This window comes from Ranitomeya variabilis, chromosome 2, assembly GCF_051348905.1.
Source record: "Ranitomeya variabilis isolate aRanVar5 chromosome 2, aRanVar5.hap1, whole genome shotgun sequence".
In the NCBI taxonomy this organism is placed as follows: Eukaryota; Metazoa; Chordata; class Amphibia; order Anura; family Dendrobatidae; genus Ranitomeya; species Ranitomeya variabilis.
In genome coordinates, this window is record NC_135233.1 from 164,716,273 (window position 1) to 164,732,111 (window position 15,839).

At 42.9% G+C, this 15,839-nt stretch overlaps 1 long non-coding RNA gene across 9 annotated transcripts in view; it reads right to left on the reverse strand.

The window, feature by feature from the left end:
- The window catches only part of LOC143804741 (uncharacterized), a 1,170,763-nt gene that overhangs the window by 1,021,116 nt on the left and 133,808 nt on the right, over positions 1-15,839 (reverse strand). For 7 of the 9 annotated variants that reach the window (XR_013221089.1, XR_013221082.1, XR_013221083.1 and 4 more), the window contains exon 2: positions 8,841-9,249. The exons of 1 other annotated variant lie outside the window; for it this stretch is intronic. This is a non-coding gene — a long non-coding RNA (uncharacterized LOC143804741). The remainder of the gene's footprint in view (positions 1-8,840; positions 9,250-15,839) is intronic. One more of the 9 variants, XR_013221086.1, reaches the window with a different exon arrangement.

Genomic DNA, 15,839 nt, shown 5'->3' on the forward strand with positions numbered 1-15,839 from the left:
CAAGATTTTTTCCACAACGTACTCCAACTCGCCCTCAACCAACACCGGAGCAGGAGGCTCAACGGAAGGCACAACCGGTACCTCATACCTGCGCAACAATGACCGATGAAAAACATTATGAATAGAAAAAGATGCAGGGAGGTCCAAACGGAAGGACACAGGGTTAAGAATCTCCAATATCTTGTACGGGCCGATGAACCGAGGCTTAAACTTAGGAGAAGAAACCCTCATAGGGACAAAACGAGAAGACAACCACACCAAGTCCCCAACACAAAGCCGAGGACCAACCCGACGCCGGCGGTTGGCAAAAAGCTGAGTCTTCTCCTGGGACAACTTCAAATTGTCCACTACCTGCCCCCAAATCTGATGCAACCTCTCCACCACAGCATCCACTCCAGGACAATCCGAAGATTCCACCTGACCAGAAGAAAATCGAGGATGAAACCCCGAATTACAGAAAAAAGGAGACACCAAGGTGGCAGAGCTGGCCCGATTATTGAGGGCAAACTCCGCTAAAGGCAAAAAAGCAACCCAATCATCCTGATCTGCAGACACAAAACACCTCAAATATGTCTCCAAGGTCTGATTCGTCCGCTCGGTCTGGCCATTAGTCTGAGGATGGAAAGCAGACGAGAAAGACAAATCTATGCCCATCCTAGCACAGAATGCTCGCCAAAATCTAGACACGAATTGGGTTCCTCTGTCAGAAACGATATTCTCCGGAATACCATGCAAACGGACCACATTTTGAAAAAACAGAGGAACCAACTCGGAAGAAGAAGGCAACTTAGGCAGGGGAACCAAATGGACCATCTTAGAGAAACGGTCACACACCACCCAGATGACAGACATCTTCTGAGAAACAGGAAGATCCGAAATAAAATCCATCGAGATGTGCGTCCAGGGCCTCTTCGGGATAGGCAAGGGCAACAACAATCCACTAGCCCGAGAACAACAAGGCTTGGCCCGAGCACAAACGTCACAAGACTGCACAAAGCCTCGCACATCTCGAGACAGGGAAGGCCACCAGAAGGACCTTGCCACCAAATCCCTGGTACCAAAGATTCCAGGATGACCTGTCAACGCAGAAGAATGAACCTCAGAAATGACTTTACTGGTCCAATCATCAGGAACAAACAGTCTACCAGGTGGGCAACGATCAGGTCTATCCGCCTGAAACTCCTGCAAGGCCCGCCGCAGGTCTGGAGAAACGGCAGACAATATCACTCCATCCTTAAGGATACCTGTAGGTTCAGAGTTACCAGGGGAGTCAGGCTCAAAACTCCTAGAAAGGGCATCCGCCTTAACATTCTTAGAACCCGGCAGGTAGGACACCACAAAATTAAACCGAGAGAAAAACAACGACCAGCGCGCCTGTCTAGGATTCAGGCGTCTGGCGGACTCAAGATAAATTAGATTTTTGGTCAGTCAATACCACCACCTGATGTCTAGCCCCCTCAAGCCAATGACGCCACTCCTCAAAAGCCCACTTCATGGCCAAAAGCTCCCGATTCCCAACATCATAATTCCGCTCGGCGGGCGAAAATTTACGCGAGAAAAAGGCACAAGGTCTCATCACGGAACAATCGGAACTTCTCTGCGACAAAACTGCCCCAGCTCCGATTTCAGAAGCGTCGACCTCAACCTGAAAAGGAAGAGCAACATCAGGCTGACGCAACACAGGGGCGGAAGAAAAGCGGCGCTTAAGCTCCCGAAAGGCCTCCACAGCAGCAGGGGACCAATCAGCAACATCAGCACCCTTCTTAGTCAAATCAGTCAATGGTTTAACAACATCAGAAAAACCAGCAATAAATCGACGATAAAAGTTAGCAAAGCCCAAAAATTTCTGAAGACTCTTAAGAGAAGAGGGTTGCGTCCAATCACAAATAGCCTGAACCTTGACAGGATCCATCTCGATGGAAGAGGGGGAAAAAATATATCCCAAAAAGGAAATCTTTTGAACCCCAAAAACGCACTTAGAACCCTTCACACACAAGGAATTAGACCGCAAAACCTGAAAAACCCTCCTGACCTGCTGGACATGAGAGTCCCAGTCATCCGAAAAAATCAAAATATCATCCAGATACACAATCATAAATTTATCCAAATAATCACGGAAAATGTCATGCATAAAGGACTGAAAGACTGAAGGGGCATTTGAAAGACCAAAAGGCATCACCAAATACTCAAAGTGGCCCTCGGGCGTATTAAATGCGGTCTTCCACTCATCCCCCTGCTTAATTCGCACCAAATTATACGCCCCACGGAGATCTATCTTAGAGAACCACTTGGCCCCCTTTATGCGAGCAAACAAATCAGTCAGCAGTGGCAACGGATATTGATATTTAACCGTGATTTTATTCAAAAGCCGATAATCAATACACGGTCTCAAAGAGCCATCTTTCTTAGCCACAAAGAAAAAACCGGCTCCTAAGGGAGATGACGAAGGACGAATATGTCCCTTTTCCAAGGACTCCTTTATATATTCTCGCATAGCAGCATGTTCAGGCACAGACAGATTAAATAAACGACCCTTAGGGTATTTACTACCCGGAATCAAATCTATGGCACAATCGCACTCCCGGTGCGGAGGTAATGAACCAAGCTTAGGTTCTTCAAAAACGTCACAATATTCAGTCAAGAATTCAGGAATCTCAGAGGGAATAGATGATGAAATGGAAACCACAGGTACGTCCCCATGCTTCCCCTTACATCCCCAGCTTAACACAGACATAGCTTTCCAGTCAAGGGCTGGGTTATGAGATTGCAGCCATGGCAATCCAAGCACCAACACATCATGTAGGTTATACAGCACAAGAAAGCGAATAATCTCCTGATGATCCGGATTAATCCGCATAGTTACTTGTGTCCAGTATTGTGGTTTATTACTAGCCAATGGGGTGGAGTCAATCCCCTTCAGGGGTATAGGAGTTTCAAGAGGCTCCAAATCATACCCACAGCGTTTGGCAAAGGACCAATCCATAAGACTCAAAGCGGCGCCAGAGTCGACATAGGCATCCGCGGTAATAGATGATAAAGAACAAATCAGGGTCACAGATAGAATAAACTTAGACTGTAAAGTGCCAATTGAAACAGACTTATCAAGCTTCTTAGTACGCTTAGAGCATGCTGATATAACATGAGTTAAATCACTGCAATAGAAGCACAACCCATTTTTTCTTCTTAAATTCTGCCGTTCACTTCTGGACAGAATTCTATCACATTGCATATTCTCTGGCGTCTTCTCAGTAGACACCGCCAAATGGTGCACAGGTTTGCGCTCCCGCAGACGCCTATCGATCTGGATAGCCATTGTAATGGACTCATTCAGACCCGCAGGCACAGGGAACCCCACCATAACATCCTTAATGGCATCAGAGAGACCCTCTCTGAAATTCGCCGCCAGGGCGCACTCATTCCACTGAGTAAGCACAGCCCATTTACGGAATTTCTGGCAGTATATTTCAGCTTCGTCTTGCCCCTGAGATAGGGACATCAAGGCCTTTTCCGCCTGAAGCTCTAACTGAGGTTCCTCATAAAGCAACCCCAAGGCCAGAAAAAACGCATCCACATTGAGCAACGCAGGATCCCCTGGAGCCAATGCAAAAGCCCAATCCTGAGGGTCGCCCCGGAGCAAGGAAATCACAATCCTGACCTGCTGAGCAGGATCTCCAGCAGAGCGAGATTTCAGGGACAAAAACAACTTGCAATTATTTTTGAAATTTTGAAAGCAAGATCTATTCCCCGAGAAAAATTCAGGCAAAGGAATTCTAGGTTCAGATATAGGAACATGAACAACAAAATCTTGTAAATTTTGAACTTTCGTGGTGAGATTATTCAAACCTGCAGCTAAACTCTGAATATCCATTTTAAACAGGTGAACACAGAGCCATTCCAGGATTAGAAGGAGAGAGAGAGAGAGAAAGGCTGCAATATAGGCAGACTTGCAAGAGATACAATTACAAGCACACTCAGAACTGAAGGGAAGGGGAAAAAAAAAAAAAAAAAATCTTCAGCAGACTTCTCTTTTCTCTCCTTTCTCTGTCAATTAATTTAACCCTTTTTTTTTTTTGGCCGGTCAAACTGTTATGGTTCTCAATGGCAAGAGAACATAGCCCAGCAAACATAAGTACTAGCTCTTGGAAGGATGGAAACTAAACTGACCATGAACTAAACCTGCCGCACAACTAACAGTAGCCGGGTAGCGTTGCCTACGTTTTTTATCCCTAGACGCCCAGCGCCGGCCGGAGGACTAACTAATCCTGGCAGAGGAAAATATAGTCCTGGCTCACCTCTAGAGAAGTTTCCCCGATAGGCAGACAGAGGCCCCCACATATATTGGCGGTGATTTTAGATGAAATGACAAACGTAGTATGAAAATAGGTTTAGCAAAATTGAGGTCCGCTTACTAGATAGCAGGAAGACAGAAAGGGCACTTTCATGGTCAGCTGAAAACCCTATCAAAATACCATCCTGAAATTACTTTAAGACTCTAGTATTAACTCATAACATCAGAGTGGCAATTTCAGATCACAAGAGCTTTCCAGACACAGAAACGAAACTACAGCAGTGAACTGGAACAAAATGCAAAAACAAACGAGGACTAAAGTCCAACTTAGCTGGGAGTTGTCTAGCAGCAGGAACATGCACAGAAAGGCTTCTGATTACAATGTTGACCGGCATGGAAGTGACAGAGGAGCAAGGTTAAATAGCGACTCCCACATCCTGATGGAAACAGGTGAACAGAGGGGATGATGCACACCAGTTCAATTCCACCAGTGGCCACCGGGGGAGCCCAAAATCCAATTTCACAACAGTTTGGGTTCTGGATCAAGTTTGGGTACAGTTCTGGTACCCAAATTGAACTTTGGAATAAAGTTAAAGTCAGCTACCCAAGCCCAAACTTCCATGGGTCAGCTCATCCCTAAACCTATTTAACCAAATTAAAACTCTGGTACAATCAAAAAAATAAAACAACTCTTTTTAGCAAAGAAGCTCTCTCGGCACACAGTTGTGTAAAAAAGTGTTTACCTTTTCCAGATTTCCCATTCATTTACATGATTGTCACACTTAAATGTTTCATATAACCAAACAAATTAAATTAATAGACAAAGATAACACAGGTAAAACACAAAATATATTTTTTATTGAAGGTCTTTATTATAAAGGAAAAAGAAATCCAAACCTATGTGTGTGAAACCCTATGTGAAAAAGCTATTCCCTCCCCCTTTAAACATAAATTAACTGTGGTTTATCACATCTTTGGGAAGCTGAGTTCAAATTCCCTAGCCACACCCTAGCCTGATTACTGCCACACCTGTTATCAATCAAGAAATCACTTAAATAGGACCTGCCTGACAGAGGGAAGTAGACCAAAATATACTCAAGAGCTAGACATGTATGCCAAAATCAAAAGAAATTCTGGAACAACTGAGAAACAAAGAAATTCAGATCTAACAGTCTGGAAATGTTATAAAGCCATTTCTAAAGCCTTGGGACTTCATTGAACCACAGTGAGAGCCATTATCTACAAATGGCAAAAGTCTGGAACAGTGGTGAACCTTCTCATGAGTGGCCGGCTGACCAAAATTACCCCAAGAACACAGCGATGACTCATCCAAGAGGTCTCAAAAACCCTCACAACATCCAAAGAACTGCAGGCCTCACTTGCATTAGTTAAGGTCAGTGTTAATCACTGCACCATAAGAAAGAAGACTGGGCAAAAATGGCCTACATGGCAGAGTTCCAAGATGAAAACCACTGATGAGCAATAAGAATGTAAAGACTCATTTTAGTTTTGCTAGAAAACATCTTGATGATCTCCAAAACTTTTGGGAGACTACTCTGTGGACTGATGAGATAAAAGTTGATCTTTTTGGAAGGTGTATGTTCCATTACATCTGGCATAGAGGTAAGACAGCATTTCAGAAAAGGAACCAACAGTAAAATAAGGTGGTGCTATTGTGATGATCTGAGACTGTTTTGCTGCTTTAGGACGTGGAATACTTGCTGTGGTAAATGGAACTATGAATTCTGCTGTCTACCAAAAAATCCTGAAGGAGAATGTCCGGCAATCTGTTTGTGACCTCAAGCTGAAGTGCACTTGGATTATACAGCAGTACAATGATCCAAAACACACCATTAAATCCACCTCTGAATGGCTTAAGAAAAACAAAATTATGACTTTGGAGTGGTCTAGTAAAAGTCCTGACCTTAATCCGACTGAGATGCTGTGGCATGACCTTAAAAAGGAGGTTCATGCTCAGAAGCTCTCCAATGAGGCAAAGATGAGTGGACCAAACTTCCTCCAGAGCATTGTAAAAGACTCATTGACAATAATCGCAAACACTTGATTGCATTTGTTGCTGCTAAGGGTGACCCAACTAGTTATAAGGTTTAGGGGGCAATCACTTTTTCACACAGTGCCCTGTAGGTGTGGATTTCTTTTTCTCATAATAATAAAAACCTTCATTTAAAAAAATTAATTTTGTGTTTACTTGTGTTATATCTGTCTAATATATAAAATTGTTTGTTGATCTGAAACATTTAGGTGTGACAAACATGCAAAAGAATAGGAAATCAGGAAGCGGCCAAAAACTTTTTCACACAGTTGTGTATTACACTTATCCCTAGAGAAGGAGACGATGCAACCATCTGCAACAGTTATAGACCAATTTAATTAATTAATTATTATTTATATTATAATAATATTATTAAACTGTATTTTTTTTTGTAAATTTGCAAAAATTACTACATTTCTGTTTTTTAAGTCAAGATAGGGCGTAGAGTGTACATTAATGAGAAAAAAATTAACTTTTTGAATTTACCAAGTGGCTGCACACTTTCCATACCCACTGTACATAGCTGTGCTGAAGCCCTGCTGTGTACTAACAGGCAATCCATTGATTGCAGCATCAAATGCTAATGGGATTTTTAAACACAATAAAAAGTAAGAAAATTTGTTTTTAAAATATGAAAAAAATAGAGAACATAAAAGTTCAAATCACCTCCTTTTACCCCATTAAAAATAAAACAACTGAAAAATATACATATTTGTTATTGCTGCATTTGTAAAAGTCAGATGTATCAAAATATAAAAGAAATCTGTTTGGCAAACAGTGTTTTGTGAAATTGCACTTTTTTACACTCAACACACTTGGAATTTTTTTCCCACTTTCACATGGTAAAATGAATGGTGTCATTCAAAAGTACAACTCATCCTGCAAAAAACAAGACCTCATATGGTATGGGGACAGAAAAATAAAAAAGTTATGGCTCTTGGAATAAGGGGAGGAAAAAAACAAAAGCACAAAAACGTAAAATCACAAGGTCAGGAAAGGGCTAAAGGTCTGAAATGTGGATAGGTAAAGCATAAAATAGCCGCGGTTTTCAGAAAAAGTAACACAACTGCCGTTTTTCAGACAAAGTATTATTTGACTTCACCAAACCCACACAATCAAAACATTAATAAGGGAGATTAAAACCTTCAGTCTAAAATCAAACTTCAAACTTCAGAAAAATGGCAATGCATAACCCAAATTCCTCTGTTCCAAAAAATTTGCTCTTCAATTACATAGATGGCGACCAAAATTAGTAACATCTTCTTTATATGATCTAAATGTTAAGCAATTATTCAACAAAATAGAAACTGTCATTTCCTTATGAAACTCTGATCCTATTTCTTGGTTTGGTAGAATCAATGTAGTAAACATTACTACTCTTCACTCTTCCCAAGGTATTTTATCTACTACAAGTGTTACTAATAGAAATCTCATGGTTTTGAGGAAAGTTTGCAGTCAAATAGAGTGAATTCTCACAGTGCGCACAGCAGACGCTGAAAGGCTTCTCTAGTGCTGGCACCGGGGAGCTGCTCGTCATCTAACCACAAGAATGCGATATGCATACTTTTGGCCTCATTCCGACTAGACGTACACAACCTTGCACAATTCACTTGTATTTGTATGTGTGGCCAGGATTATGCATATCACATATTTGTAGTCACATGACTGCCCGTTCCAGAAGCTGGAATAGGAGAATCTGTGGGCACTGAGGATTCACAAGACTGAGGATTCACATAGAGTGCTGCAGACTTTTGTGTCAAACTTGGACAGCCACTTTAATAGTAATAAAGCCTAAGAACATAGGAGGCCTGGGTCTCCCAGATTTGGAAAAATACAGACTTTCCTCTCAGTCAGACTAATGGAGTGGTACACGTTTCCACACAAAAAACTCTGGGTAGATTTAGACCTCATGCAAATAAAACATAAACCAGAATTTATGTTTAAGGCCCCCTAATACACTTAAATACTTTTAAATTAATTATTTTATAAAAGCAACACTTTCTGGCATAATACAACTAGAAAACATAACCTAATCCTTCAACATGTGTAAATATACCCCTCTTATATACTTGATTCAAAATAAATACAGAACCTTAAAACAAAACTAGAATACTAGATGTTTAAATTCCTTATGAAACATCTGATAAATAACAATGAGGTTCTTACCATAAAGAAAATAATAGATCTATTTGCTGATTTTGGATTAAATGCCGAAGTTCTTAAGGCTATAACTACATTCTACATACTAGGATCAACTAGAGATGAGAGGATTAATTCACAGAGGATCAAGATAGAGTCGAATTTAGTTAAAATCGCAGTTTGACATAAATTAAAACCTTTAAACATTTTCAAATTCAATTTGTGATCCGTAAAAATAAAACCTTGCCTTGCATTGTTTCTCACACCGCTGAAGCATCAGAGAGCAGGCTAACGTAATTTTGCATTGTGCTGGTCTCCCCATAAAGCCCTGCAGCTATAACATTTACCAGATTATCATACCGTGTACAGTGATGGTCAGTACCTGGGCCATCACTGATCAGCTGTTCCTAATGCAGCAGTTTGTACAGCAGAGTCGTTTTCCATCTCCAGAGTCACTGGGCAAGTCTCACTCTTCTGTAGAATGTGAGTTCTTATGGTCAGCAGGATGCTCTCTCGAGTAGAGTGTAAGCTCTTATAGTCAATGGGGTCCTCTCTCTCTATTGCTGGTAAAGGTTAAGCTCTCATGGTCAGCAGGGTTCTTTCTCTCGCTCTCTCCTCTCCCTCACGTGTACTTTCCGAGCAATCACAAGCTTTCCAGTATTGAGGATTTATTTGCCACAATTCTAACTTTTGGGGAAAATTTGTTGATGTCAGCGAATTTGAATTTCAAAACATCCATTCGTCTTTAGGATAAACCATTCATAATACCCTATGAGAATAAGAAAAAGAAAACAATGTCATAAGTATATAAGATTCTATGAGTGAAGAAGAAATGACTTGTATTAAAAAACAGGAAATAGAGCTAAATATTTGATTCACACAAATTTAAGCCATATTAAAAAATAGAGATTCATATTCAACATCAACAAAATATCAAGAACTTAACTATACAATTATTTCTAGATGGAACAAAATCCCAGATACACTACACAAATTCACAATTCCCACTCTTCAACATGCTGGCGATGTAACCAAGATCTAGGAACCCCATCACACATTTGGTTCGTACTGTATTTTTTTGCATCACAGCAGCCGAGATCTAAATCTGCACAATTGTTGCCTACGGCGGCCATTTTGCTTCACTTCTAGTGATGAGTGAACGTGCTCGGATAATTTGTTATCTGAGCATGCTCAGGTGCTAATCAAGTGTATTCGGCATGCTCAAATAATATGTTCAAGTCCCTGCACCTCCTTGACTTGCGGCAGTTTAACAGCCGTAACATACAGTATACATGGATTGCCTATTAGGTGACACATGGTCCATGGTGACACAGCTGCAGTAGGTTGTGATACAACTGTGTGTAAGCATTAGATGCTTATGTCGAAATCGAAAACAACGATCTCTATATTGCGCAATAAATGATGTGTGTAGCTCTGGCCTTTAAGGGATTGTTCCTTTTTAATTAATTTTGTATCTTGACGATAGCTCGTTATAAAACAACAAACTCTTCTGTACTCACCTTCCCCGAGTGCAGTGAATTGGCTGCACATGTGATGTCACATTGACAGTGAGCAAGCCTATTAATGAGCTCAGGAGTTCTGAGGAGAGCGTTCCACTAACACTGGCTGAGCCTCTGATTGGTTGACACATTGCCAAGTTGGCAACAGAGCCGCAGTCAATGCCAGGCACTAGGAAAAGTGGTGGACACATGCTGGTGGACCAGAGGAAAGCGAGTACAGTGTGGTTAATTGTTTTATAACAATCTTCAGCCTGGATAGAAACTTAATTAAAAGGAAATGACCCCTTTAAGAGGACCTGTCACATCACAAAAAGTGAAAAGTCATATCACAATTGCTTATTGTCCTATTAAAGGACATCTCCAAGGTCTTATCCCAGTCTTTTGTGGTAGTTGTGGATGAAGTTCTTTATTTTCTCAGATGGTTGTCATGGTTCCCAATGGCAGGGACTCAGGCAAAAACGGACTAGCTCTAGGAATGATGGAATCTCAGATGACCGCGACGCTGAACCTAACACGCAACTAATAGTAGCCAGGGGGTGTGCCTACGATTATCCCTAGACACCTCGCACCAGCCGGAGATCTAGTTACCCCCTAGTAGAGGAATACACAGACCTGGCTTGCCTCCAGGGAAACCCCAAAAGTGATAGTAGCCCCCCACATATAATAACGGTTAGGTAAGATGAAAACACGTACGCAGTATGAATATAGATTCAGCAAAGAGAGGCCCTCTGACTAGATAGCAGAAAATACAAAAGAGGACTTCGCGGTCACCTCAAAACCCTAAACAGCCATCCTGAAATTACTTTAACTCCGTTATCAACTCATGACACCGGAGTAGTAATTTCAGATCACTTGAGCTTCCAGCAGCAAGAGAAATATAAATGCATGCTGGACAAACAAACACAAAAAATGCCAAAGATCCAACTTAGCTGAATTGCAGACTTGGAGCAGGTAGCAAGCAACAGAGGTACTCTGGTAACATTGATTGCCGGCACTAGAATGACTGAGAAGCCAGACTAAATAGGAAACTCCCAGTTTCCTGATGGGAACAGGTGCAAGACAAAAGTCAGCCAGTACCACCAGTAACCACCAGAGGGAGCCCAAAAACAGAATTCACAACAGTACCCCCCCCTTAAGGAGGGGGCACCGAACCCTCATGAGAACCACCAGGGCGATCTGAATGCGCCCTATGAAAGGCGCGAACCAAATCAGAGGCAGTCACCCAAGAATTATCCTCCTGACCGTATCCCTTCCATTTAACCAAATATTGAAGTCTCCGTCTGGAAACGCGAGAGTCCAAAATCTTCTCCACAACATACTCCAATTCACCCTCCACCAGCACAGGAGCAGGAGGCTCAACAGAAGGAACAACCGGTACCTCGTACCTCCGCAACAACGACCGATGGAAGACATTATGAATGGTGAAAGATGCTGGTAGGTCCAAACGAAAAGATACAGGATTAAGAATCTCCAAAATCTTATAAGGACCTATGAACCGAGGTTTAAACTTAGGAGAAGAGACCTTCATAGGGACAAAACGAGAAGATAACCACACCAAGTCCCCAACGCGGAGATGATGACCCACACGACGATGACGATTAGCAAACTGCTGAGTCTTCTCCTGAGACAACTTCAAATTGTCCACCACATGACTCCAAATCCGGTGCAGTCTATCCACCACCGTGTCCACTCCAGGGCAATCCGAAGATTCCACCTGGCCAGATGAAAAACGAGGGTGAAAAGCCGGATTACTCACCGGTAATGCTCTTTTAATGAGTCCACGACAGCACCCCACATGAGAGAGGGATCCGCCCCATAGGAACAGGAAACCTACAGAATAAAAGGAGGCGGTCCCCTCTCCTCCTCAGTTTAGTTTACAGAGTAAAAAAGGGAACCGCCAAAGCTTTAGTATTAATTCTTATTCAGCAAAATATCTTAAACTCTATACAACCATTATTTGTGAATTTAAAAGGAAGAGCTGTGCATAACTTAGGGAGGGTAGTAAATGGGTGCTGTCGTGGACTCATTAAAAGAGCATTACCGGTGAGTAATCCGGCTTTTTACCCTTCGCCACGACAGCACCCCACATGAGAGATTTTCAGAGATTCATTATTTGGGTGGGATTACTGTATTAAGAACAGCTCTACCAAAGGTCAGATCAGAAGATGTAGATAGATCAAGTCTATAATGGTTGTAAAAGGTAGAAGGTGTAGACCAAGTTGCGGCCTTACATATTAAATGGATCGGTACGTCCACTTGTTCCGCCCAGGAGGAAGCCATGGCTCGTGTCGAGTGCGCTTTAATACCCGCTGGAGGAATCTTGCCTTTTGATGTATAGGCCAAGCAGATAGCATCTCTGATCCATCGAGATATGGTAGCTCTCGTGACCCCATGTCCTTTCTTGTGGCCCTGAAAGGAGATAAACAGAGCCCTACTCTCCCTCCATGTCTGACACCTTTCTATATAGGTCAGGATGGCTCTTCTGACATCTAAGGTGTGAAATTTATGCTCTTCTGGAGTTACAGGTGGATCAAAAAAGGAAGGGAGAAATATCTCTTGGGACCTGTGGTAGGTGGACGCTACCTTAGGGAGGTATGAGGGGTCTGGTTTTAGGACTATCCGATCCTGGAATATCAGTAAGAAGGGTGGGTCTACTGATAGGGCCTGGATGTCGCTAACCCGTCTAGCTGAGGTTAGGGCTACCAAGAGGGCTACTTTATATGTCAGGATTTTTAAAGGTATTGAATCTAGTGGCTCAAATGGGGAGCTAGTTAAAGCCTCTAGCACTAGATTTAAATCCCACGGGGGTAGACGGGGGATATGGACCGGTTTACTACGTTCACTAGATTTTATGAATCTGGAGATCCACCTATTAGCTGCTATATTGCATCCATATAGGGCTCCTAATGCCGAGACCTGAACTCTCAAGGTATTTACAGATAATCCTAACTCTCGGCCTTTCTGCAAGAACTCTAAAATAGGTGTGATTGGAACTTGCTTAGTGAACGGTACTGCGTGAAAGTCTAAAAATTTATTCCATACCCTACTATATATTAGGGTGGTAGATCTTTTCCTGCTCAATAAGAGGGTGTTAACTAGTTCTGCTGAGAACCCTCTTGATCTTAGTAGTTGCCTCTCAAATTCCACGCCGTCAAGTGAAGACCTTTCACTTGCGGGTGGAAAAAGGGGCCTTGGGACAGCAGTTCCTTGTCTGATGGGAGGATCCATGGATCGCATAGGCACATGGTCTGGAGACAAGAGAACCATGGTCTTTTCGGCCAGAATGGTGCAATGAGGATCACTCTTGCTTGTTCTCTCCTGATTTTTCTGATCACTAGAGGAATCAGAGACATTGGAGGAAAGGCATATGCCAGCTGGAACCTCCAAGGATGGTGGAGAGAGTCCAACATATCTGGGTGATCCATGACGTTCAGGGAAGCGAACCTTTTTACTTGCCGGTTGTCTCTTGTGGCAAATAGGTCGATTTGTGGTATCCCCCATGACTCTGTTATCACACTGAATATGGATCTGTTTAAGGTCCATTCCCCTTGACGTAGCTCGTTTCGGCTGAGGTAGTCTGCCCTGATGTTTTCTACACCTCTGATATGCAGGGCTGTTAGGGATGTTAGATGAGTCTCTGCCAGCTGAAAGATGTCTGCAGCTATGGTCATTAGACTTCCTGATCTTGTGCCACCCTGACGATTCACATATGCCACTGTGGTGGAATTGTCCGAGTAAATTCTTACATCTGCTCCTTGAATCTGCGGAAGAAAGTGATTTAAGGCACATTCTACCGCTTTTAACTCCTTCCAATTGGAGGAACATGACAATTCTGCCTGGTCCCAAGTATCTTGGGCCAGACTGTTTTTCATATGTGCTCCCCACCCAATAGGGCTGGCGTCAGTGGTAATTATTTTAGACGGGTCTATTATCCATGGCACACCCTCTGAGAGGTGGTCCATGTCTAGCCACCAGGATAGTGATTCTAAGACATCTTTGGAAAGAGTTATTTTGCTTTCTAGATGTCCGTTTTTACCCTGAGCCGACAATACCTCATACTGTAATTGACGAGTATGAAATTGTGCCCATGGTACAGCAGGGATACATGATGATAATGACCCCAGTAAGGACATGCTCTTCCTTAGTGTCATGTAGGGGTTGCGTATTGCGTCTGATACCCTTGATTGTATAGTCAGTTTCTTTGCCTGGGGGAGGAAGCATCTCTGACTTACTGAGTCTAGCTGGATTCCTAGAAATGTCTGGACGGTTTCTGGATTCAGCCGGGATTTTTCGAAGTTGATGATCCAACCTAACTCCTGTAGGGACGAGATCGTATTAGATAGACGAGTTTTACACTGAAGCATGGAATTTCCCACCACTAGAAAGTCATCTAGGTAGGGTATTATCAAGGTATCTTGTTGACGTAGATGAGCCATTACTTCTAATATCACCTTAGTGAAGATGCGGGGAGCCATAGAAAGCCCAAATGGCATTGCAACATACTGAAAGTGACGAACCTGTCCTTCCAGGATGACTGCTACCCTTAGATACTTTTGATGTTCCGGATGTATGGGAAGATGATAATAAGCATCCTTTAAGTCTATTCCGGCCATGACACACCTAGGAAACAAGAGTTTTATGGTTGAACTAATAGATTCCATTTTGAAGGTATGATTACGCAGGAAGGCATTTAACCTCTTGAGGTTTATGATGGTTCTAAATGAACCATCAGGCTTATTGATCAAGAATAAAGGGGAATAGAACCCCCTCCCTTCTTGGTCTTGGGGAACTTCTATCAGGACTTTTTTAGACAGAAGAGATAGGATCTCTGATTCCAGAGCCCTTTGTTGGTCTTGACCTTTTGGAGATGTTACTATAAAGGAATCCCAAGGGATTCGCTCAAATTCCAATTTTAGGCCGTATTGTACAATGTCCAGAATCCACTGGCTGGATGTTATTTGTTCCCATCTGGGGAAGAAGAATTTCAATCTGCCGCCTACCTCCTGGTTAGCGGTATTTGCGTTTCGGGTTATGGGACCCGCTAAAAAAGGCACCTTTTTGCTTCGGGTCCTTCGATTCCCATCGCTCCCTTTGTTCGAACGGCTTGTTCCTGGTAAAGGGACGTCTTTTGAAGGCTCTCCTGTAGGATGGAAGATACTGGTTAGGGAAGCCTTTTTTCCTTTCACCTGCTTTACTTAGGAGCTCATCCAGTGCTTTTCCGAAAAGGAACTCACCCTGGCAGGGGATCGCACAAAGTTTTGCTTTGGCCTGTGCGTCCCCTTTCCAGTTCTTTAGCCAGAGTGCTCGCCGGGCTGTGTTCACTAGGCCGGCTGACCTGGCTGCTAGGCGTAGCGAGTCCACAGAGGCATCAGCCAGGAATGCTACTGCTTCTTTGATTAGAGGGAATTTCGGCAGGATTGACTCTCTCGAAGTTCTACCTCTAATCTGTTCCTCCAATTGCTCCATCCACACTAGCAGTGACCTTGCAGTGCAGGTGCTGGATATGGCGGGTCTGAACGCCCCCGTGTTGGCTTCCCACGACCTTTTTAGTAAAGCTTCCGCTTTACGATCCAGCGGGTCTGTCAGGACTCCTGAATCTTCCACCGGTAAGACCGACTGTTTGGTTGTGGAGGCTACAGCGGCATCCACCTTCGGCACCTTTGACCAGGTATTTAGTTCCTCGTCACTGAAGGGATAGCGTCTTTTAGAGGATGATGGTAGAAAACCTCTATTTTGCTTATCCCACTCTTTTTTTACTATTTCTTTAATAGTTTTTATGACGGGGAAGGACCTACGTTTTTTCTGTCCTAACCCCGCGAACATGATGTCCTGAGCCGTT